The sequence below is a fragment of the Chiloscyllium plagiosum genome, unplaced genomic scaffold (genome assembly GCF_037043375.1).
Source record: "Chiloscyllium plagiosum isolate Xiang-an unplaced genomic scaffold, Cpla_swu_hap1 HiC_scaffold_42, whole genome shotgun sequence".
Lineage (NCBI taxonomy): Eukaryota > Metazoa > Chordata > Chondrichthyes > Orectolobiformes > Hemiscylliidae > Chiloscyllium > Chiloscyllium plagiosum.
The window spans coordinates 68,530,392-68,554,383 of record NW_028270180.1 but is presented as its reverse complement, the minus strand read 5'-3'; the positions used below and the strand labels follow the sequence as shown (position 1 = coordinate 68,554,383).

The 23,992-nt window shown below is 49.4% G+C and overlaps 1 long non-coding RNA gene across 2 annotated transcripts in view; it reads right to left on the bottom strand.

Moving 5' to 3' along the window:
- LOC148137887 (uncharacterized) overlaps positions 1-22,846 on the bottom strand; it is a 72,622-nt gene extending 49,776 nt beyond the window's left edge. For both annotated transcript variants that reach the window (XR_015754170.1, XR_015754169.1), the window contains exon 1: positions 22,728-22,846. This is a non-coding gene — a long non-coding RNA (uncharacterized LOC148137887). The remainder of the gene's footprint in view (positions 1-22,727) is intronic.
- Between the last annotated feature and the right edge of the window lie 1,146 nt (positions 22,847-23,992).

Genomic DNA, 23,992 nt, shown 5'->3' with positions numbered 1-23,992 from the left:
CACATACACACAGGCACAACTCTCTCACACACATACACACACAAGCATACACTATATCTCTCACACACATACACGTACAGACATACGCTCCCTCAAATACACACACGGACACACTCTCTCACACATACACGCAGACACACTCTCTCTCTCACACAGACACACTCTCTCTCACACACACACATACACACTGTCTCTCATTCACACACACTCACACACACACACTCTCATTCTCTCACACATCCACTCATTCTCACGCACAGACACTCTCTCTCTCTCACACACACACTGTCTCTCATACACTCACAGGCACTCTCACACACACACACACACACACTCTGTCTCTCTCACACACACAGACATTCTCTCTCACACACATACACACAGACAGACACACGATCTTTCAAACACACACAGGCACACTCTCTCACACACACCCATAAACACACAGTTACTCTCTCTCTCTCACACATACACACGCTCCCTCAAGCACACAGAGACACACTCACACACACACATAAATGCATAGTTACTCTCTCTCATACACACACAGACACACGCTCCTTCAAACACACATAGACACACTCTCTCTCACACACAGACATGGACACACACTCTCTCACACACACACACTGACACACACTCTCTCACACACACAGACGCTCTCTCTCACACTCACATAAACACACAGTTACACTCTCTCTCACACACACATACGCACGCAGACACACGCTCCCTCAAATATGCATAGACACACTCACACACACACACACACGGACACCCACACTCTCTCTCACACACACTGACACACACACTCTCACAAACAGATACACTCACTCTCACACACACATGCACACAGACACACACTCTCTCTCACACACATACACACTCTTTCTCACACACTGTCATACAGACACACAGACACATACACATATAGACACACAGACACACAAACACATAGACACACAGACACATTCTCTCACACACACAGCGACACTCTCACACACACATACACATAGACACACACTCTCTCACACACATACACACTCTCTCACACACACTCTCACTCACACACATGCACACAGAGACACACACACCGTCAAACACACACACAGCCACACACTCTCACATGAACATGCACTTTCTCTCTCACGCACACATATACAGACACACAGAGATACACATGCATCCACTCTTTCACACACACAAACACGGACAGTCTCTCTCTCTCTCTGTCTGTCTCTCTCTCTCTCTCACACACACACACACACACAGCTGTAAAGGCATGGTTGAGGTATTGCTGGAGAAATGATTTCTCCGAGGACTGAGCCATGATCTCACATGATGACGGCTCCGGGGAGACAGACAGCAGCTACAGAGACTTGTTGGATCTTCCTGTGCACCACCTCTTGCATCGACAGCATTAGTCTGTTTGGGTGCTGCTTTTCTAAAATGTCTCCAAGAAACAAGTAACAATAGATTGATGAATGTTTTCCCCCAAACCATGTTTCAGACACATGCTGCTGTTATTTTTCACTGATTGTGTAAAATGATCTGGATCTTCTGAAATGGGGAGTGGCTTCCATTTCAAATTACGACACCAGAGTGCCCCGGGGACCCTGAGGAAATGATCAGGGAATTGCATCTGTTCCTTTCTACCCTCTGCACTCTGTACCACCAGACAGTGCACCCTCAGTACCTCAGATAGTGCACCCTCAATACCTCAGATAGTGCTCCCTCACTACCTCAGATAGTTCACCCTGAATACCTCAGATAGTGCTCCCTCAGTACCTCAGATAGTTCACCCTGAATACCTCAGATAGTGCTCCCTCAGTACCTCAGATAGTTCTCCCTGAATACCCCAGATAGTGCTCCCTCAATACCTCAGAAAATGCTCCCTCAATATCTCAGAAAGTGCTCCCTCATGGCCTCAGATAGTGCTCCCTCAGTACCTCAGATAGTGCTCCCTCAATACCTCAGGAAGTGCTCCCTCAATATTTCAGATAGTTCTCCCTCAGTACCTTAGATAGTTCTCCCTCAGTACCTCAGATAGTGCTCCTTCAATACCTCAGAAAGTGCCCCTCCAATAGCTCACATAGTTCACCCTCAGTACCTCAGATAATGATCCCTCAATACTTCAGATAGTGCTTCCACAGTACCTCAGATAGTTTTCCCTCAGTACCTCAGATAGTGATTCCTCAGTACGTCAGAATGTGCTCCCTCAGTACCTCAGAAAGTGCTCCCTCAGTACCTCAGAAAGTGCACCTTCAATATCTCAGAAAGTGCTCCCTCAATATCTCAGAAAGTGCTCCCTCAATATCTCAGAAAGTGCTCCCTCAATACCTCAGAAAGTGCTCTCTCAGTACATCAGACAGTGCTCCCTCAATAGCTCAAGAAAGTGCTTCCTCAGTACTTCAGAAAGTTCTCCCTCAGTACCTCAGAAATTGCTCTCTCAGTACCTCAGAAAGAGTTCTCTCAGTACATCAGTCAGTGCTCCCTCAATAGCTCAAGAAAGTGCTTCCTCAGTACTTCAGAAAGTTCTCCCTCAGTATCTCAGAAGGTGCTCCCTCAGTACCTCAGAAAGTGCTCCCTCAATGCCTCTGAAATTGCTCCCTCAATACCTCAGGAAGTGCTCCCTCAATACCTCAGATATTTCTCCCTCAATACCTCAGAAAGCGCTCCCTCAATACCTCAGATAGTTCTCCCTCAGTACCTCAGATAGTGCTCCCTCAATGTTTCAGATCGTTCTCCCTCAATACCTCTGATAGTGCTCCCACAATACCTCTGAAAGTGCTCCCTCATACCTCCAAAAGTGTTCCCTCAATACCTCAGAAAGTGCTCCCTCAGTATCTTGGATAGTTCTCTCTCAGTACCTCAGAAACTGCTCCCTCAGTACCTCAGATAGTGCACACTCAGTACCTCAGACAGTGCTCCCTCAATACCTCAGAACGTGCTCCCTCAGTACCTCAGACAGTGCTCCCACAATACCTCAGATAGGTCTCCCTCAGTACCTCAGATAGTGCTCCCACAATACCTCTGAAAGTGCTCCCTCAAAACCTCAAAAAGTGCTCCCTCAATACCTCTGAAAGTGCTCCCTGAATACCTCAGATAGTTCTCCCTCATACCTCCGAAAGTGTTCCCTCAATACCTCAGAAAGTGCTCCCTCAGTACCTCAGACAGTGCTCCCTCAATACCTCCGAAAGTGTTCCCTCAATGCCATTGAAAGTACTCCCTCAATACCACAGAAGGTGCTCCCTCAATATCTCAGATAATTCTGCCTCAATATCTCAGATAGTTCGCCCTCAATGCTTCAGATAGTGCTTCCTCAGTACCTCCAATAGTTTTCCCTCAGTACCTCAGATAGTGATTCCTCAGTACGTCAGAATGTGCTCCCTCAGTACCTCTGAAAGGTCTCCCTCAATATCTCAGAAAGTGCTCCCTCAGTACCTTAGATAGTTCTCCCTCAATATCTCAAAAAGTGCTCCACCAATACCTCAGAAAGTGCTCTCTCAGTACCTCAGAAAGTGTTCTCAAAGTACCTCAGACAGTGCTCCCTCAATAGATCAGAAAGTGCTTCCTCAGTACTTCAGAAAGTTCTCCCTCAGTACCTCATAAAGTGCTCCCTTAAGGCCTCTGAAAGTGCTCCCTCAATACCTCAGGAAGTGCTCCCTCAATACCTCAGATATTTCTCCCTCCATACCTCAGAAAGTGCTCCCTCAATATCTCAGATAGTTCTCCCTCAATATCTCAGATAGTGCTTCCTCAATACCTCAGATAGTTCTCCCTCAGTACCTCAGATAGTGCTCCCTCAATACCTCAGAAAGTGCTCCCTCAATATTTCAGATAATTCTCCCTCAATTTCTCTGAAAGTGCTCCCTCAATACCTCAAAAAGTGCTCCCTCAATGCCTTTGAAAGAGCTCCCTGAGTACCTCAGAAAGCCCTCCATCAATACTTCAGGAAGTGCTCCCCCAATATCACAGAAGGTGCTCTCTCAGTACCTCAGAAAGTGTTCTCTCAGTACCTCAGACAATGCTCCCTCAATACCTCAGAAAGCGCTCCCTCAGTACCTCAGAATGTGCCCCCTCAATGCCTCTGAAATTGCTCCCTCAATACCTCAAAAAGTGCTCCCTCAATATCTCAGATAGTTCGCCCTCAATATCTCAGATAATGCTCCCTCAACACCTCTGAAAGTGCTCCCTCAACACCTCTGAAAGTGCTCCCTCAATACCTCAAAAAGTGCTCCCTCAGTACCTCAGAAAGTGCTCCCTCAGTACCTCAGAAAGGGCTCCCTCAGTACCTCAGATAGTGCACACTCAGTGCCTCAGACAGTGCTCCCTCAATACCTGAGAAAGTGCTTCCTCAGTACCTCCGAAAGTGCTCCCTCAGTACCTCAGACAGTGCTCCCCCAATACCTCAGAAAGTGCTCCCTCAATATCTAAGAAAGTGCTCCCTCAATATCTTAGATAGTTCTCCCTCAATACCTCAGACAGTGCTCCCTCAATACCTCAGAAAGTGTTCCCTCAATGCCATTGAAAGTGCTCTCTCAGTACCTCAGAAAGTGTTCTCACTGTACCTCAGAAAGTGCTCCCTCAATACCTCAGAAAGTGCTCCCTCAATACCTCAGAAAGTGCTCCCTCAGTACCTCATAAAGTGCTCCTTTAATGCCTCTGAAAGTGCTCCCTCAATACCTCGGAACGTGCTCCCTCAATATCTCAGATAGTTCTCCCTCAATATCTCAGATAGTGCTTCGTCAATACCTCAGATAGTTCTCCCTCAGTACCTCAGAAAGTGTTTCCTCAATACCTCAGAAAGTGCTCACTCAATACCTCAGGAAGTGCTCCCTCAATACCTGAGGAAGTGCTCGCTCAGTACCTCAGACAGTGCTCCCCCAATACCTCAGAAGTTGCTCTCTCAGTACCTCAGAAAGTGCTCCCTCAATGCCTCAGGAAGTGCTCGCTCAATACCTCAGACAGTGCTCCCTCAATACCTCAGGAAGTGCTCCCTCAATACCTCAGATAGTTCTCCCTCAATACCTCAGAAAGTGCTCTCTCAATACCTCAGAAAGTGCTCCCTCAATATCTCAGAAAGTGCTCCCTCAATACCTCAGAAAGTGCTCTCTCAGTACATCAGACAGTGCTCCCTCAATAGCTCAAGAAAGTGCTTCCTCAGTACTTCAGAAAGTTCTCCCTCAGTACCTCAGAAATTGCTCTCTCAGTACCTCAGAAAGAGTTCTCTCAGTACATCAGTCAGTGCTCCCTCAATAGCTCAAGAAAGTGCTTCCTCAGTACTTCAGAAAGTTCTCCCTCAGTATCTCAGAAGGTGCTCCCTCAGTACCTCAGAAAGTGCTCCCTCAATGCCTCTGAAATTGCTCCCTCAATACCTCAGGAAGTGCTCCCTCAATACCTCAGATATTTCTCCCTCAATACCTCAGAAAGCGCTCCCTCAATACCTCAGATAGTTCTCCCTCAGTACCTCAGATAGTGCTCCCTCAATGTTTCAGATCGTTCTCCCTCAATACCTCTGATAGTGCTCCCACAATACCTCTGAAAGTGCTCCCTCATACCTCCAAAAGTGTTCCCTCAATACCTCAGAAAGTGCTCCCTCAGTATCTTGGATAGTTCTCTCTCAGTACCTCAGAAACTGCTCCCTCAGTACCTCAGATAGTGCACACTCAGTACCTCAGACAGTGCTCCCTCAATACCTCAGAACGTGCTCCCTCAGTACCTCAGACAGTGCTCCCACAATACCTCAGATAGGTCTCCCTCAGTACCTCAGATAGTGCTCCCACAATACCTCTGAAAGTGCTCCCTCAAAACCTCAAAAAGTGCTCCCTCAATACCTCTGAAAGTGCTCCCTGAATACCTCAGATAGTTCTCCCTCATACCTCCGAAAGTGTTCCCTCAATACCTCAGAAAGTGCTCCCTCAGTACCTCAGACAGTGCTCCCTCAATACCTCCGAAAGTGTTCCCTCAATGCCATTGAAAGTACTCCCTCAATACCACAGAAGGTGCTCCCTCAATATCTCAGATAATTCTGCCTCAATATCTCAGATAGTTCGCCCTCAATGCTTCAGATAGTGCTTCCTCAGTACCTCCAATAGTTTTCCCTCAGTACCTCAGATAGTGATTCCTCAGTACGTCAGAATGTGCTCCCTCAGTACCTCTGAAAGGTCTCCCTCAATATCTCAGAAAGTGCTCCCTCAGTACCTTAGATAGTTCTCCCTCAATATCTCAAAAAGTGCTCCACCAATACCTCAGAAAGTGCTCTCTCAGTACCTCAGAAAGTGTTCTCAAAGTACCTCAGACAGTGCTCCCTCAATAGATCAGAAAGTGCTTCCTCAGTACTTCAGAAAGTTCTCCCTCAGTACCTCATAAAGTGCTCCCTTAAGGCCTCTGAAAGTGCTCCCTCAATACCTCAGGAAGTGCTCCCTCAATACCTCAGATATTTCTCCCTCCATACCTCAGAAAGTGCTCCCTCAATATCTCAGATAGTTCTCCCTCAATATCTCAGATAGTGCTTCCTCAATACCTCAGATAGTTCTCCCTCAGTACCTCAGATAGTGCTCCCTCAATACCTCAGAAAGTGCTCCCTCAATATTTCAGATAATTCTCCCTCAATTTCTCTGAAAGTGCTCCCTCAATACCTCAAAAAGTGCTCCCTCAATGCCTTTGAAAGAGCTCCCTGAGTACCTCAGAAAGCCCTCCATCAATACTTCAGGAAGTGCTCCCCCAATATCACAGAAGGTGCTCTCTCAGTACCTCAGAAAGTGTTCTCTCAGTACCTCAGACAATGCTCCCTCAATACCTCAGAAAGCGCTCCCTCAGTACCTCAGAATGTGCCCCCTCAATGCCTCTGAAATTGCTCCCTCAATACCTCAAAAAGTGCTCCCTCAATATCTCAGATAGTTCGCCCTCAATATCTCAGATAATGCTCCCTCAACACCTCTGAAAGTGCTCCCTCAACACCTCTGAAAGTGCTCCCTCAATACCTCAAAAAGTGCTCCCTCAGTACCTCAGAAAGTGCTCCCTCAGTACCTCAGAAAGGGCTCCCTCAGTACCTCAGATAGTGCACACTCAGTGCCTCAGACAGTGCTCCCTCAATACCTGAGAAAGTGCTTCCTCAGTACCTCCGAAAGTGCTCCCTCAGTACCTCAGACAGTGCTCCCCAATACCTCAGAAAGTGCTCCCTCAATATCTAAGAAAGTGCTCCCTCAATATCTTAGATAGTTCTCCCTCAATACCTCAGACAGTGCTCCCTCAATACCTCAGAAAGTGTTCCCTCAATGCCATTGAAAGTGCTCTCTCAGTACCTCAGAAAGTGTTCTCACTGTACCTCAGAAAGTGCTCCCTCAATACCTCAGAAAGTGCTCCCTCAATACCTCAGAAAGTGCTCCCTCAGTACCTCATAAAGTGCTCCTTTAATGCCTCTGAAAGTGCTCCCTCAATACCTCGGAACGTGCTCCCTCAATATCTCAGATAGTTCTCCCTCAATATCTCAGATAGTGCTTCGTCAATACCTCAGATAGTTCTCCCTCAGTACCTCAGAAAGTGTTTCCTCAATACCTCAGAAAGTGCTCACTCAATACCTCAGGAAGTGCTCCCTCAATACCTGAGGAAGTGCTCGCTCAGTACCTCAGACAGTGCTCCCCCAATACCTCAGAAGTTGCTCTCTCAGTACCTCAGAAAGTGCTCCCTCAATGCCTCAGGAAGTGCTCGCTCAATACCTCAGACAGTGCTCCCTCAATACCTCAGGAAGTGCTCCCTCAATACCTCAGATAGTTCTCCCTCAATACCTCAGAAAGTGCTCTCTCAATACCTCAGAAAGTGCTCTCTCAATACCTCAGATAGTTCTCACTCATACCTCCGAAAGTACTCCCTCAATATCTCAGAAAGTGCTCCCTCAGTACCTCAGAAAGCGCTCACTCAGTACCTTATATAGTTCTCCCTCCATACCTCAGAATGTGCTCCCTCAGTACCTCAGATAGTGCACACTCAGTACCTCAGATAGTGCACACTCAGTACCTCAGACAGTGCTCCCTCAATACCTCAGAAAGTGCTCCCTCAGTACCTCAGAAAGTGCTCCCTCAATATCTAAGAAAGTGCTCCCTCAATATCTCAGATAGTTCTCCCTCCATACCTCAGACAGTGCTCCCTCAATACCTCAGAAATTGTTCCCGCAATATTTCAGATAATTGTGCCTCAATATCTCAGGTAGTTCTCCCTCAATACTTCAGATAGTGCTTCCTCATACCTCAGATAGTTTTCTCTCAGTACCTCAGATAGTGATTCCTCAGTACGTCAGAATTGCCCCCTCAGTATCTCTGAAAGTGCTCCCTCAATATCTCAGAAATGCTCCCTCAGTACCTTAGATAGTTCTCCCTCAGAACCTCAGAAAGTGTTCCCTCAGTACCTCAGATAGTGCACACTCTGTACCTCAAACATTGCTCCACCAATACCTCAGAAAGTGCTTCCTCAGTACCTCAGATAGTTTTCCCTCAGTACCTCAGAAAGTGCTCACTCAATAGATCAGAAAGTGCTCCCTCAGTACCTCAGATAGTTCTCCCTCAATATCTCAGGAAGTGCTCCCTCAATACCTCAGACAGTGCTCCCCAATACCTCAGAAAGTGCTCCCTCAATACCTCAAAAACTGCTCCACCAATACCTCAGAAAGTGCTTCCTCAGTACCTCTGATAGTTTTCCATCAGTACCTCAGAAAGTGCTCCCTCATTACCTCAGAAAGTGCTCCCTCAATACCTCAGGAAGTGCTCACTCAATACCTCAGTCAGTGCTCCCTCAATACCTCAGAAAGTGCTCCATCAATACCTCAGAAAGTGCTCCCTCAGTACCTCAGAAAGTGCTCGCTCAGTACCTCAGAAAGTGCTCCCTTAATGCCTCTGAAAGTGCTCCCTCAATACCTCAGGATGTGCTCCCTCAATACCTCAGGTATTTCTCTCTCAATATCTCAGATAGTGCTCCCTCAATATCTCAGATAGTTCTTCCTCAGTACCTCAGATAGTGCTCCCTCAATACCTCAGACAGTGCTCCCCAATACCTCAGAAAGTGCTCGCTCAATACCTCAGATAGTTCTCCCTCAATACCTCAGACAGTGCTCCCCAATACCTCAGAAAGTGCTCGCTCAATACGTCAGATAGTTCTCCCTCAATACCTCAGAAAGTGCTCCCTCAGTACCTCAGGTAGTGCATACTCAGTACCTCAAAAACTGCTCCACCAATACCTCAGAAAGTTCTCCCTCAGTACCTCTGATAGTTTTCCATCAGTACCTCAGAAAGTGCTCCCTCATTATCTCAGAAAGTCCTCCCTCAATACCTCAGGAAGTGCTCACTCAATACCTCAGTCAGTGCTCCCTCAATACCTCAGAAAGTGCTCCATCAATACCTCAGATTGTTCTCTCTCAGTACCTCAGAAAGTGCTCCCTCAGTACCTCAGAAAGTGCTCGCTCAGTACCTCAGAAAGTGCGCCCTCAGTACCTCCGAAAGTGCTCCCTTAATGCCTCTGAAAGTGCTCCCTCAATACCTCAGGATGTGCTCCCTCAATACCTCAGGTATTTCTCTCTCAATATCTCAGATAGTGCTCCCTCAATATCTCAGATAGTTCTTCCTCAGTACCTCAGATAGTGCTCCATCAATACCTCAGGAAGTGCTCCCTCAATACCTGAGGAAGTGCTCGCTCAGTACCTCAGACAGTGCTCCCCCAATACCTCAGAAGTTGCTCTCTCAGTACCTCAGAAAGTGCTCTCTCAGTACCTCAGAAAGTGCTCCCTCAATGCCTCAGGAAGTGCTCCCTCAATACCTCAGGAAGTGCTCGCTCAATACCTCAGACAGTGCTCCACCAATACCTCAGAAGGTGCTCTCTCAGTACCTCAGAAAGAGTTCTATCAGTACCTCAGACAGTGCTCCCTCAATACCTCAGGAAGTGCTCCACCAATACCTCAGAAGGTGCTCTCTCAGTACCTCAGAAAGAGTTCTATCAGTACCTCAGACAGTGCTCCCTCAATACCTCAGGAAGTGCTCCCTCAATACCTCTGAATGTGCTCCCTCAATACCTCAGAAAGTGCTCTCTCAATACCTCAGATAGTTCTCACTCATACCTCCGAAAGTACTCCCTCAATATCTCAGAAAGTGCTCCCTCAGTACCTCAGAAAGCACTCACTCAGTACCTTATATAGTTCTCCCTCCATACCTCAGAAAGTGCTCCCTCAGTACCTCAGATAGTGCACACTCAGTACCTCAGATAGTGCACACTCAGTACCTCAGACAGTGCTCCCTCAATACCTCAGAAAGTGCTTACTCAGTACCTCAGAAAGTGCTCCCTCAGTACCTCAGCCAGTGCTCCCCCAATACCTCAGAAATTGCTCCCTCAGTACCTCAGAAAGTGCTCCCTCAATATCTAAGAAAGTGCTCCCTCAATATCTCAGATAGTTCTCCCTCCATTCCTCAGACAGTGCTCCCTCAATACCTCAGAAATTGTTCCCGCAATATTTCAGATAATTGTGCCTCAATATCTCAGGTAGTTCTCCCTCAATACTTCAGATAGTGCTTCCTCATACCTCAGATAGTTTTCCCTCAGTACCTCAGATAGTGATTCCTCAGTACGTCAGAATTGCCCCCTCAGTATCTCTGAAAGTGCTCCCTCAATATCTCAGAAATGCTCCCTCAATAACTTAGATAGTTCTCCCTCAGAACCTCAGAAAGTGTTCCCTCAGTACCTCAGATAGTGCACACTCTGTACCTCAAAAATTGCTCCACCAATACCTCAGAAAGTGCTTCCTCAGTACCTCAGATAGTTTTCCCTCAGTAACTCAGAAAGTGCTCCCTCAATAGAACAGAAAGTGCTCCCTCATTACCTCAGATAGTTCTCCCTCAATATCTCAGGAAGTGCTCCCTCAATACCTCAGACAGTGCTCCCCAATACCTCAGAAAGTGCTCGCTCAATACCTCAGATAGTTCTCCCTCAATACCTCAGGAAGTGCTCCCTCAATACCTCAGGAAGTGCTCACTCAATACCTCAGGAAGTGCTCACTCAATACCTCAGTCAGTGCTCCCTCAATACCTCAGAAAGTGCTCGCTCAATACCTCAGATAGTCCTCCCTCAATACCTCAGACAGTGCTCCCCAATACCTCAGGAAGTGCTCACTCAATACCTCAGATAGTTTTTAGATTAGATTAGATTACTTTCAGTATGGAAACAGGCCCTTCGGCCCATCAAGTCCACACTGCCCCGCCGAAGCGCAACCCACCCATACCCCTACCCCTACATTTACCCCTTACCTAACACTACGGGCAATTTAGCATGGCCAATTCACCTGACCTGCACATCTTTTGGATTGTGGGAGGAAACCGGAGCACCCGGAGGAAACCCACGCAGACACGGGGAGAACGTGCAAACTCCACACAGTCAGTCGCCTGAGGCGGGAATTGAACCCGGGTCTCTGGCGCTGTGAGGCAGCAGTGCTAACCAGTGTGCCACCGTGCCGCCCACAATACCTCAGATAGTTCTCCCTCAATACCTCAGAAAGTGCTCCCTCAATACCTCAGGAAGTGCTCACTCAATACCTCAGTCAGTGCTCCCTCAATACCTCAGAAAGTGCTCCATCAATACCTCAGATTGTTCTCCCTCAGTACCTCAGAAAGTGCTCCCTCAGTACCTCAGAAAGTGCTCGCTCAGTACCTCAGAAAGTGCTCCCTCAGTACCTCAGAAAGTGCTCCCTTAATGCCTCTGAAAGTGCTCCCTCAATACCTCAGGATGTGCTCCCTCAATACCTCAGGTATTTCTCCCTCAATATCTCAGATAGTGCTCCCTCAATATCTCAGATAGTTCTTCCTCAGTACCTCAGATAGTGCTCCCTCAATACCTCAGAATGTGCTCCCTCAATATTTCAGATAGTTCTCCCTCAATACCTCAGATCGTGCTCCCTCAATACCTCTGAAAGTGCTCCCTCAATACGTCAGAAAGTGCTCCCTCAATACCTCAGAAAGTGCTCCCTAAAAACCTCAGAGAGTTCTCCCTCATACCTCCGAACGTGCTTCCTCAATATCTCAGAAAGTGCTCCCTCAGTACCTCAGAAAGTGCTCCCTCAGTGCCTTAGATAATTCTCCCTCAGTACCTCAGAAAGTGTTCCCTCGCTACCTCAGATAGTGCACACTCAGTACCTCAGACAGTGCTCCCTCAATACCTCAGAAAGTGCTCCCTCAATACCTCAGAAAGTGCTCCCTCAATACCTCAGTTAGTTCTCATTCAATACCTCAGACAGTGCTCCCTCAGTACCTCACAAAGTGCTCCCTGAATACCTCAGAAAGTGCTTCCTCAATACCTCAGAAAGTGCTCCCTTAATACCGAAGAAAGCATCACTTTGTTGTGTTTAACCCCCAAAGCCCCTTCGACAGTAGCTCCACAAAACATTCACATCCTGAACACTTCAGGGCTCTGGGCTAAGCCCTGCTCCCCCCTTAGATTGTGATCAAACCCCTTCAGACTGTAAGGACCCACATCCACCCGTGTCCAAGATTGGAGCCCAGGTCCCCAGAACATTACTTGTCTCTCTGGATTAATTTTAGAATTCCTACAGTGTAGAAGCAAGCCATTCCGTCCATTGGCTCTTCACTGACTGTCTGAACAGCATCCCACCCAGACTCACATCCTCTACTCTATCCCTGTAATACTGCATTTCCCATGGCAGCTTTGGGCGGTGGGAGGGAACTGGAGCTCCCGGAGGGAACCCGCACAGATACAGAGAGAATGTGTAAACTCCACACAGACAGTCACTGGGAGTTAGAATCAAACCACTGAGGCACCGTGCTGTCCTCTCTCCTTGGATACCATCTCATTTAACCTTTTACTAAGCAGTCTCCCATGTGAAACCTTCTCATCTGTTTCCTTGGTCATCCCTTCAAAAGCTCTATCAAGTTGGGTACATCATTTCCACAAACAAAGCCAAGCTGATCATCCCTAATCAATTCTTGCTTTTCCAAATACATGTAAGTTGTCTCTCAGAATGCCCTCCAACAGCTTACCCACCACTGCCATCAGGCTCACAGCTCCATAGTTCAATGGTTGTTCCTTGCAGCCTTACTTCAATAATGGCCCATCATTAATCACCCTCCAGCCTTCAGGCACCTCACCCGTTGTCACTGATCGGACCATCTGACAAGGCCATCTCCATCCTTCTGTAACCTAAGGCTATCCTCCTCAGTATTTATCACCCAACCAATACCCATATCATTCATGAACCCAATGATTAACCCTCCACCATTCAAATCTAGATCTTTTCTATCAACCACATCAGCAAGACCCCAACAGTGAGACATGAACAGACAGAGATTTCTAACTGGGCCATCACTGTCTGCTTCCTGACACTCAGCATTCTGCACCAAATTCCTTGGATCTTGAGTTTTTATGTTCACTATCAGTTTCCAGTATGGATCCTGATAAAAGCCTGACTGACCTCCAAGCAGACGACAGGAAAGTATTGCCCTTATTTACACAGCTGGTCACCTCCTTAAAAAGTGCAATCCCATTGGTCAGACCTGACCTCCCCTTAACACAACCATTCTGACTGTTCATCATGAACTCCAGTCTCTGTAAATGCTGATTAATTCTATATCCCAAAATTGCTTCCAACAGACGTCCCACCCACGATATTAGCCTGACTGGCCTGGAGCTGCCTGGTATATCCCATGTTCCTACTTGAATAACAGGACCACATGGTCAGTCCGACGGCACCTCTCCTGTGGCCAGAGGGGAATTGAAAATGTTTGCAAGTGTCCCTGCTACTTCCTCCATCACCTCATTCGGTAAACTGAGATACATTTCCACCGTCTTTGGAGATTTACTGGTTTGTAAGAAGGCCAGACCACTCAGAACCACCTCTCTCCCTATATATGCTAATTCATTTAATTGTATCACAGAGCATCTCCACGATTTCATACCGTCCCTGTCCCAATGAGCATTGACACAATGCATCCATTCACTGTAGCCTCTGGGTCCATGCACAAATTCTCACTGTGTTCCACAACCGACTCTTTCTCTCATTATCAATTCACCCTTAATGTCACTGTAAAGTCCTTTCAGATTTTTATTTCCTCTCTTAACACTCCTCGTTCCCAGACAAATAGCCTGCAATACGATTTGGAGGAGTGTGGGATGTCATTCTGGATGTGGATTAGCATTGGGAAGCTCAGAAATAAGGAGCACATGACTGTGCTGAGTGTGGGGCAGTGGGATTCATTTGGGATGAGCAGACGGTAGCTGAGGAATAAGCCTCAGCCCTGTCGGCTGCAAAGGGACTTGGATATGATGCAGAGCTGGGCTGAGGAGTGGCAGATGGAGTTCTACCCTGCCAAGTGTGAGGTTGTCCATTTTGGAAAGACAAATAAGAATGCGGAATACAGGGTTAACGGTAGGGTTCTTAGTGAGGTGGAGGAGCAGAGGGATCTTGGGGTCTATGTTCGTAGATCTTAGAAAGTTGCCACTCAGGTGGATAGAGCTTGTAAGAAGGCCTATGGTGTGCATTAGCGTTCATTAGCAGAGGGATTGAATTCAAGAGACGTGAAGTGATGTTACAGCTGTACAGGACCTTGGTTAGGCCACATTTGGAGTACTGTGTGCAGTGCTGGCCGCCTCACTTTAGGAAAGATGTGGAAGCTTTGGAGAGGGTGCAGAGAAGATTTACCAGGATGTTGCCTGGAATGGAGAATAGGTCGTACAAGGATAGGTTGAGAGTGCTAGGCCTTTTCTCGTTGGAACGGCGAAGGATGAGGGGTGACTTGATAGAGGTTTATAAGATGATCAGGGGAATAGATAGACAATCAGAAACTTTTTCCCCGGGTACAACAGAGTGTTACAAGGGGACGTAAATTTAAGGTGAAGGGTGGAAGGTATAGGGGAGATGTCAGGCGTGGGTTCTTTACCCAGAGAGTGGTGGGGGCATGGAATGCGCTGCCTGTGGGTGTGGTAGAGTCAGAATCTTTGGTGACCTTTAAGCGGCAATTGGAAAGGTACATAGATGGGTGCTTAAGCTGGGACAAATGTTCAGCACAACATCGTGGGCCGAAGGGCCTGTTCTGTGCTGTATTGTTCTATGTTCTATGTTCTATATCCTCTGAGAGTGCAGCGCTCCCTCAGTACTGACCCTCTGACAATGCAGCTCTCCCTCAGCACTGCTCCATTGACCCTGCAGCACACCCTCAGAAATGACGCTCTGACACAACAGCTTTCCCTCAGTACTGACCCTCTGACTCTGCAGCACTCTCTTTGTACTGACATTTCCACAGTCCAGCATTCCCTCAGTACTGACACTGATACAGTGTGGCATTCTCTCAGTACTGACCCTCCGACAATGTGGCACTCCCTCAATACAGCTGCTCTTACAGTGCAGCACTCTCTCGGTACTGACCCTCCGATAACGTGGCATTTTCTCAGTACCAACCCTCCGGCAGAGCAGAACTCCCTCAGTACTGACAATCAGACAGTGCGGCACTGCCTCATTCCTGCACTTCTGATAGTCCAGCAATGCCTCAGTACTGACCCTTTGGCAGTGCAGCACTCCCTCAGTACTGACCCTTTGGCAGTGCAGCACTCCCTCAGTACAGACCCTCTGACAGTGCAGCACTCCCTCAGTACTGACCCCCTGAAACAACACTCCCTCAGAACTGACACACTGACCGTGTAGCTCTCCGTCAGTAATGTCCCTTTGAGTGTGCATCACTCTCTCAGTACTGACCCCCTGGCAATGCAGCAATCACTCAGTACAGACTGTCCGACAGATAGCATGGCACTCCCTCAGTACTGACCCCTCACAGCGCGGTGACCCCTCAGTACTCATCCCCTCAGAGTGCGTTGCTCCCTCAGTTCTAACCCTTTCACAGTGCAGCGCTCCCTCAGTAGTAACCCTCTCACAGTGCGACACTCTGACAGCATGGCGATCCATTAGTACTGACCGTCAGAGAGTGCGCACTTCATCATTACTGACCCTCTCCCTGCACAGCAATCCCTCCATCCTGAAGTTCTGACAATGCAGCATTCCCTCCACACTGACCCTCTGACAATGCTGCACTCCCTCCACACTGACCCTCTGACAATGCAGCACCCCCTCCACACTGACCCTCTGACAATGCTGCACTCCCTCCACACTGACCCTCTGACAATGCTGCACTCCCTCCACACTGATCCTCTGACAATGCTGCACTCCCTCCACACTGATCCTCTGACAATGCTGCACTCCCTCCACACTGACCCTCTGACAATGCTGCACTCCCTCCACACTGACCCTCTGACAATGCTGCACTCCCTCCACACTGATCCTCTGACAATGCTGCACTCCCTCCACACTGATCCTCTGACAATGCTGCACTCCCTTCACACTGACCCTCTGACAAAGCTGCACTCCCTCCACACTGATCCTCTGACAATGCTGCACTCCCTTCACACTGACCCTCTGACAATGCTGCACTCCCTCCACACTGATCCTCTGACAATGCTGCACTCCCTTCACACTGATCCTCTGACAATGCTGCACTCCCTTCACACTGACCCTCTGACAATGCTGCACCCCCTCCACACTGATACTCTGACAATGCTGTACACCCTCCATACTGACTCTCTGACAATGCTGCACTCCCTCCACACTGACCCTCTGACAATGCTGCACTCCCTCCACACTGACCCTCTGACAATGCTGCACTCCCTCCACACTGACCCTCTGACAATGCTGCACTCCCTTCACACTGACCCTCTGACAATGCTGCACCCCCTCCACACTGATACTCTGACAATGCTGTACACCCTCCATACTGACTCTCTGACAATGCTGCACTCCCTCCACACTGACCCTCTGACAATGCTGCACTCCCTCCACACTGACCCTCTGACAATGCTGCACTCCCTCCACACTGATCCTCTGACAATGCTGCACTACCTCCACACTGACCCTCTGACAATGCTGCACTCCCTCCATACTGACCCTCTGACAATGCAGCACTCCCTCCACACTGATCCTCTGACAATGCTGCACTCCCTCCATACTGATCCTCTGAAAATGCTGCACTCCCTCCACACTGACCCTCTGACAATGCTGCACTCCCTCCACACTGACCCTCTGACAATACTGCACTCCCTCCACACTGACCCTCTGACAATGCTGCACTCCCTCCACACTGACCCTCTGACAATGCTGCACCCCCTCCACACTGACCCTCTGACAATGCTGCACTCCCTCCACACTGATCCTCTGACAATGCTGCACTCCCTCCACACTGACCCTCTGACAATGCTGCACTCCCTCCACACTGACCCTCTGACAATGCTGCACTCCCTCCACACTGACCCTCTGACAATGCTGCACTCCCTCCACACTGACCCTCTGACAATGCTGCACTCCCTCCACACTGACCCTCTGACAATGCTGCACTCCCTCCACACTGACCCTCTGACAATGCTGCACTCCCTCCACACTGACCCTCTGAAAATGCTGCACTCCCTCCACACTGATCCTCTGACAATGCTGCACCCCCTCCACAGTGATCCTCTGACAATGCTGCACTCCCTCCACACTGACCCCCTGACAATGCTGCACTCCCTCCACACTGACCCTCTGACAATGCAGCACTCCCTCCACACTGACCCTCTGACAATGCTGCACTCCCTCCATACTGACCCTCTGACAATGCTGCACTCCCTCCACACTGACCCTCTGAAAATGCAGCACTCCCTCCACACTGACCCTCTGACAACGCTGCACTCCCTCCACACTGACCCCCTGACAATGCTGCACTCCCTCCACACTGACCCCCTGACAATGCTGCACTCCCTCCACACTGACCCTCTGACAATGCTGCACTCCCTCCACACTGACCCTCTGAAAATGCTGCACTCCCTCCACACTGACCCCCTGACAATGCTGCACTCCCTCCACACTGACCCTCTGAAAATGCTGCACTCCCTCCACACTGATCCTCTGACAATGCTGCACTCCCTCCACACTGACCCTCTGACAATGCAGCACTCCCTCCACACTGACCCTCTGACAATGCTGCATTCCCTCCACACTGACTCTCTGACAATGCTGCACTCCCTCCACACTGACCCCCTGACAATGCTGCACCCCCTCTACACTGATCCTCTGACAATGCTGCACTCCCTCCACACTGACCCTCTGACAATGCTGCACCCCCTCCACACTGACTCTCTGACAATGCTGCACTCCCTCCACACTGACCCTCTGACAAAGCTGCACTACCTCCACACTGACTCTCTGACAATGCTGCACTCCCTCCACACTGACCCTCTGACAGTGCAGCACTCTCTCAATACTGACCCTCTGACAGTGCAGCACTCTCTCAATACTGACCATCTGACTGTGCGGAACGCCCTCTGTACTGACCCGCTGATAGTTCAGCACCCTCTCGGTACTGACTCTCTGACAGTGCAGCACTCTCTCAGTACTGACCATCTGACTGTGCGGAACGCCTTCAGTACTGACCCGCTGATAGTTCTGCACCCGCTCGGTCCTGACTCTCTGACAGTGCAGCACTCCCTCAGTACTGACCCTCTGACAATGCAGCACTCTCTCTGTCCCGACCCTCTGAAAAAGCACTCACTCGGAACTGACACTCTCACTGTGTAGCGCTCCCTCAGTACTGACCTTTTGATAGTACATGCTCCCTCAGTTCCTACCCTATGACAGTGTAGTGCTCGTTCAGTACTGACCCTCTGATGGTGCAGTGCTCTCAGACTACAGAGCTTCAGACAGTGCAGCATTCCCTCTGGACTGAACCTCTGACAGTGAGGTGTTCCCTTACTACTGACTGTCCGACAGTGCGGTGATCCCTCAGTGCTCACCCTCTGGCAATGCAGCAGCCCCTCAGTACTGACCCTCTGACAGCGCAGTGATCCCTCAGTGCTGACCCTCTGACAGTGCGGCACTCACTCAGTACTGACGCTCACACAGTGCAGAACGTCCTCAGTACTGACCATCTGACACTGTGGCAGTGCCCCCATACCGACCGTGTGACAGTGCGGTACACCCTCAGTACTGACCCTCTGACAGTGCAGCTCTTTGACTGAGCAGCGCACCTTTAGTTCTGAAATTCTTACAGTGCAGCGCTCCCTCAGTACTAACTCTTTGAGAGTGCAGCACTCCCTCAGTACAGACACTCTGACAGTGCTGCACTCTCTCAGTACTGACCCTCTGACAGTGCAGCACTCCCTCAGTACTGACCCTCTGACAGTGCAGCACTCCCTCAGTACTGACACTCTGACAGTGCAGCACTCTCTCAGTAATGACCCTCCGACAGTGCAGCACTCTCTCAGTAATGACCCTCCGACAGTGCAGCACTCCCTCAGTACTGACCCTCTGACAGTGCAGCACTCTCTCAGTACTGACCCTCCGACAGTGCAGCACTCCCTCAGTACTGACCCTCTGACAGTGCAGTACTCCCTCAATACTGACCCTCTGACAGTGCAGCACCCCCTCAGTACTGACCCTCTGACAATGCTGCACCCCCTCCACACTGACCCTCTGACAATGCTGCACTCCCTCCACACTAATCCTCTGACAATGCTGTACTCCCTCCACACTGACCCTCTGACAATGCTGCACTCCCTCCACACTGACCCTCTGACAATGCTGCACTCCCTCCACACTGACTCTCTGACAATGCTGCACTCCCTCCACACTGACCCTCTGACAATGCTGCACTCCCTCCACACTGACTCTCTGACAATGCAGCACTCCCTCCACACTGACCCTCTGACAATGCTGCACTCCCTCCATACTGACCCTCTGACAACGCTGCACTCCCTCCACATTGATCCTCTGATAGTGATGCGCTCCCTCAGTACTGACTCTCTGGCAGAGTGGAAGTGGCCCTATACTGACCCTCCGACAGTGTGGCCCAATCTCAGGACAAATCCTCTGACAGTTCAGCACTCCATCATAACTGACACTCTGACAGTACAGCACTGCCTCAGTACTGACCCATTGACAGTGTAGCACTCCCTCAGTACTGACCCATTGACAGTGTATCACTCCCTCAGTACTGACCCATTGACAGTGTATCACTCCCTCAGTACTGACCCATTGACTGGGTATCACTCCCTCAGTACTGACCCTCTGCCGCGGTTCTGCACCTCTGACAGTCCAGCAGTGCCTCAGTACTGACCCTCTGACAGTGTAGCACTCTCTCTGTACTAACCCTCTGACAGTGCAGCACTCCCTCAGTACTGACCCGCTGACAGTTCAGCATCCGCTCGGTACTGATCCTCTGACAGTGCAGCACTCTCTCAATACTGACCATCTGACTGTGCGGAACGCCCTCTGTACTGACCCGCTGATAGTTCAGCACCCGCTCGGTACTGACTCTCTGACAGTGCAGCACTCTCTCAGTACTGACCATCTGACTGTGCGGAACGCCTTCAGTACTGACCCGCTGATAGTTCTGCACCCGCTCGGTCCTGACTCTCTGACAGTGCAGCACTCCCTCAGTACTGACCCTCTGACAATGCAGCACTCTCTCTGTCCCGACCCTCTGAAATAGCACTCACTCGGAACTGACACTCTCACTGTGTAGCGCTCCCTCAGTACTGACCTTTTGATAGTACATGCTCCCTCAGTTCCTACCCTATGACAGTGTAGTGCTCGTTCAGTACTGACCCTCTGATGGTGCAGTGCTCTCAGACTACAGAGCTTCAGACAGTGCGGCATTCCCTCTGGACTGAACCTCTTACAGTGAGGTGTTCCCTTACTACTGACTGTCCGACAGTGCGGTGATCCCTCAGTGCTCACCCTCTGGCAATGCAGCAGCCCCTCAGTACTGACCCTCTGACAGCGCAGAGATCCCTCAGTGCTGACCCTCTGACAGTGCGGCACTCACTCAGTACTGACGCTCACACAGTGCAGAACGTCCTCAGTACTGACCATCTGACACTGTGGCAGTGCCCCCATACCGACCGTGTGACAGTGCGGTACACCCTCAGTACTGACCCTCTGACAGTGCTGCTCTTTGACTGAGCAGCGCACCTTTAGTTCTGAAATTCTTACAGTGCAGCGCTCCCTCAGTACTAACTCTTTGAGAGTGCAGCACTCCCTCAGTACAGACACTCTGACAGTGCTGCACTCTCTCAGTAATGACCCTCCGACAGTGCAGCACTCCCTCAGTACTGACCCTCTGACAGTGCAGCACTCCCTCAGTACTGACCCTCTGACAGTGCAGCACTCCCTCAGTACTGACCCTCTGACAGTGCAGCACTCTCTCAGTAATGACCCTCCGACAGTGCAGCACTCCCTCAGTACTGACCCTCTGACAGTGCAGTACTCCCTCAATACTGACCCTCTGACAGTGCAGCACTCCCTCAGTACTGACCCTCTGACAATGCAGTCCTCCCTCAGTACTGACCCTCTGACAGTGCAGCACTCCCTCAGTACTGACCCTCTGACAGTGCAGTACTCCCTCAGTACTGACCCTCTGACAGTGCAGCACTCCCTCAGTACTGACCCTCTGACAGTGCAGCACTCCCTCAGTACTGACCCTCTGACAGTGCAGTACTCCCTCAGTACTGACCCTCTGACAGTGCAGCACTCCCTCAGTACTGACCCTCTGACAGTGCAGCACTCCCTCAGTACTGACCCTCTGACAGTGCAGCACTCCCTCTGTACTGACCCTCTTTTTTTCTATTTCATAGAGTCTTGTGGAAATTTGGAGACATTGGGTCTGCAGATTCTGAGGAAGCCTGAGAGAGACACACAAACCAAACCCTGTCTGAAACTCTCTGTAATAGACTATTCAGAGGCACAGAGTCACAGAGATGCACAGCTTGGAAATGGACCCTCCTGTCCAACTCGTCCATACCAACCAGATATTCCCATCGCATTTCATTCCATTAGCTAGCACTTGGCTGATATCTCTCTAAACCCTTCCTGTTCACATACTCATCCTGATGCCTTTTAAATGTCACAATTGTACCAGCCCCCATCACTTCCTCTGGCAGCTACCTGCATGCCCTTGAATAAGTGCTCAAACATTCATACTGTCGATACATACTCTCATGAACACCAACCTACGAAAGGCTATCATTGTCATTTTCAACCCACCCTGAGCTCCTTCATTACGCTGATTTCAACACAGGTAATGAAACAGTGTTAGTGACCATCCACCGTAACCCTGTTATAAAACTTATTTTCACATGTGGCTTGTATGTGATTCCCACACCCTCTAATAGTTGCCTGGAAGGTGTGGATGAGCTGTACTCTCCTGCTGCAGTCCTTGGGTGTCCCACAGTGATGTTAGGGAGGGAGCTCCAGGATTTTGACCTGAACCATGTAAAGAGCTCTCTGACTGGAGTGCCCTTTTAAAGTTGGGAAGTTATTATAGACCAGGAGGACCCGAGAGCTGCTGTCTTGTCAGAGAGGCCTGGTGGGTCACACACCTCAGGTGAGGGGTGAGGTTGAGAAGCTGGGGCCTTCATGGTAATTTCAGACATGATAGAGATTGAGCCAACAATGTTGGCATCACGAACCTGTTAGCTGTGGTAACTGACCCCCCTTTGTAGCAGAGGGATTCAATCCCTTTAATAGAGCAAGCTTGAGAATTCAACACTAAAATCAATCTGTACGGACGCGCTGGAGACCTGAACCATCAATACAGAGATTGCTGAAGAAACTCAGCATGTCCGGCAGCATCTCTGAAGGGGGAGGGAGAAAGAGACAGAGAGTTCACCTTTCAATCCAGTGATTTCTGCAGGAAAGTTCCATCAGAACAGACCGTTTTGAGGAAGGGTCACTTGAAATGCGAATTGTTCCTCTCTCTCTTCACCGTTGCTACCTGGTGAATTTTGCTGAATTTCCCCACCATCTGTTTGCTTGAGAATTTGACCTGATCCAAGCGTCACTGAGTCATTCAGTCAGTGTGCAATGCCCTGAGGCTGCTTCTGCTGAAAGTTGACAAACAGGTTTAAGGCTTAGTAAGGTATTGTATTCGGAGGGCGGGGTACATGGGAGAACAGATACAGAACACAGGCACTTCACAAAGATCCTTCTCAATGTAACTTTGTGATGTTAATTCAGAAGGAATACCTCAGAGCTAACATTTCAGTTAATCAGCCAAGGGGAGTATATATGTAATTGCAAAGACTTGTTATACAGACTGTACAGAACCGAACTTTAGTGACTATGTTTGTACGTGAAGGTTTTTGTGAATAAAGTATCTTTTTGAAATTGATATAAATATTTTTTCGAGGGGGACCAAGCATCTTGAGCATGTGGAGGCATTGCCCTTGTCCCTAATCTTTCTTAAATAAACGCTAGACAAGTTCGATACTCCCCGGGTACAGACATCAAACGGTCATCAACGGGTAGGAGATAGTGGGATGGTCACGGGGGCTCAGTGTTGCCTCACCCCACCCGGGTTCGATTCCAGCCTCGGGCGACTGTCTGTGTGGAGTTGGCACATTGTCCCCGTGTCAGGCTCCGGGTGCTCCAGTTCCCTCTCACTGTCCAAAGATGTGCAGGCTTGGTGGGTTAGCCAGAGGAAATGAAGGGATCCGGGGATAGAGGGGGTAGGGTGGGATGCTCTGCCGAGGGTGAGTGTGAACCTGATAGGCCGAATGACCTGCTTCCACATCTTAGGGATGGTATGATCAATCCAGAGACTCAAATAATGTTCTGGGCCCTGGGCTCCAATCTTGGAGGTGGCTGTGGGTCATCACAGTGAGAACAGGTTTGGGGATGAACACGGTCCAAGGGGGCAACAGGTTTGCTTTCTGAGGTGTTGAGGGCATGAATGTTCTGTCGAGGTGCTTTGGGGATAAACATACTGAGGGGGATGGTTTCTAAGGTATTGAGGGAGCACTATCTGTCAGTACAGGGTGCAGATGGTCGAAAGGTACAGATACACTTCATAGAACATAGAACATAGGACATCGAACAGTACAGCACAGAACAGGCCCTTCAGCCCTTGATGCTGTGCCGACCATCGATCCTCAT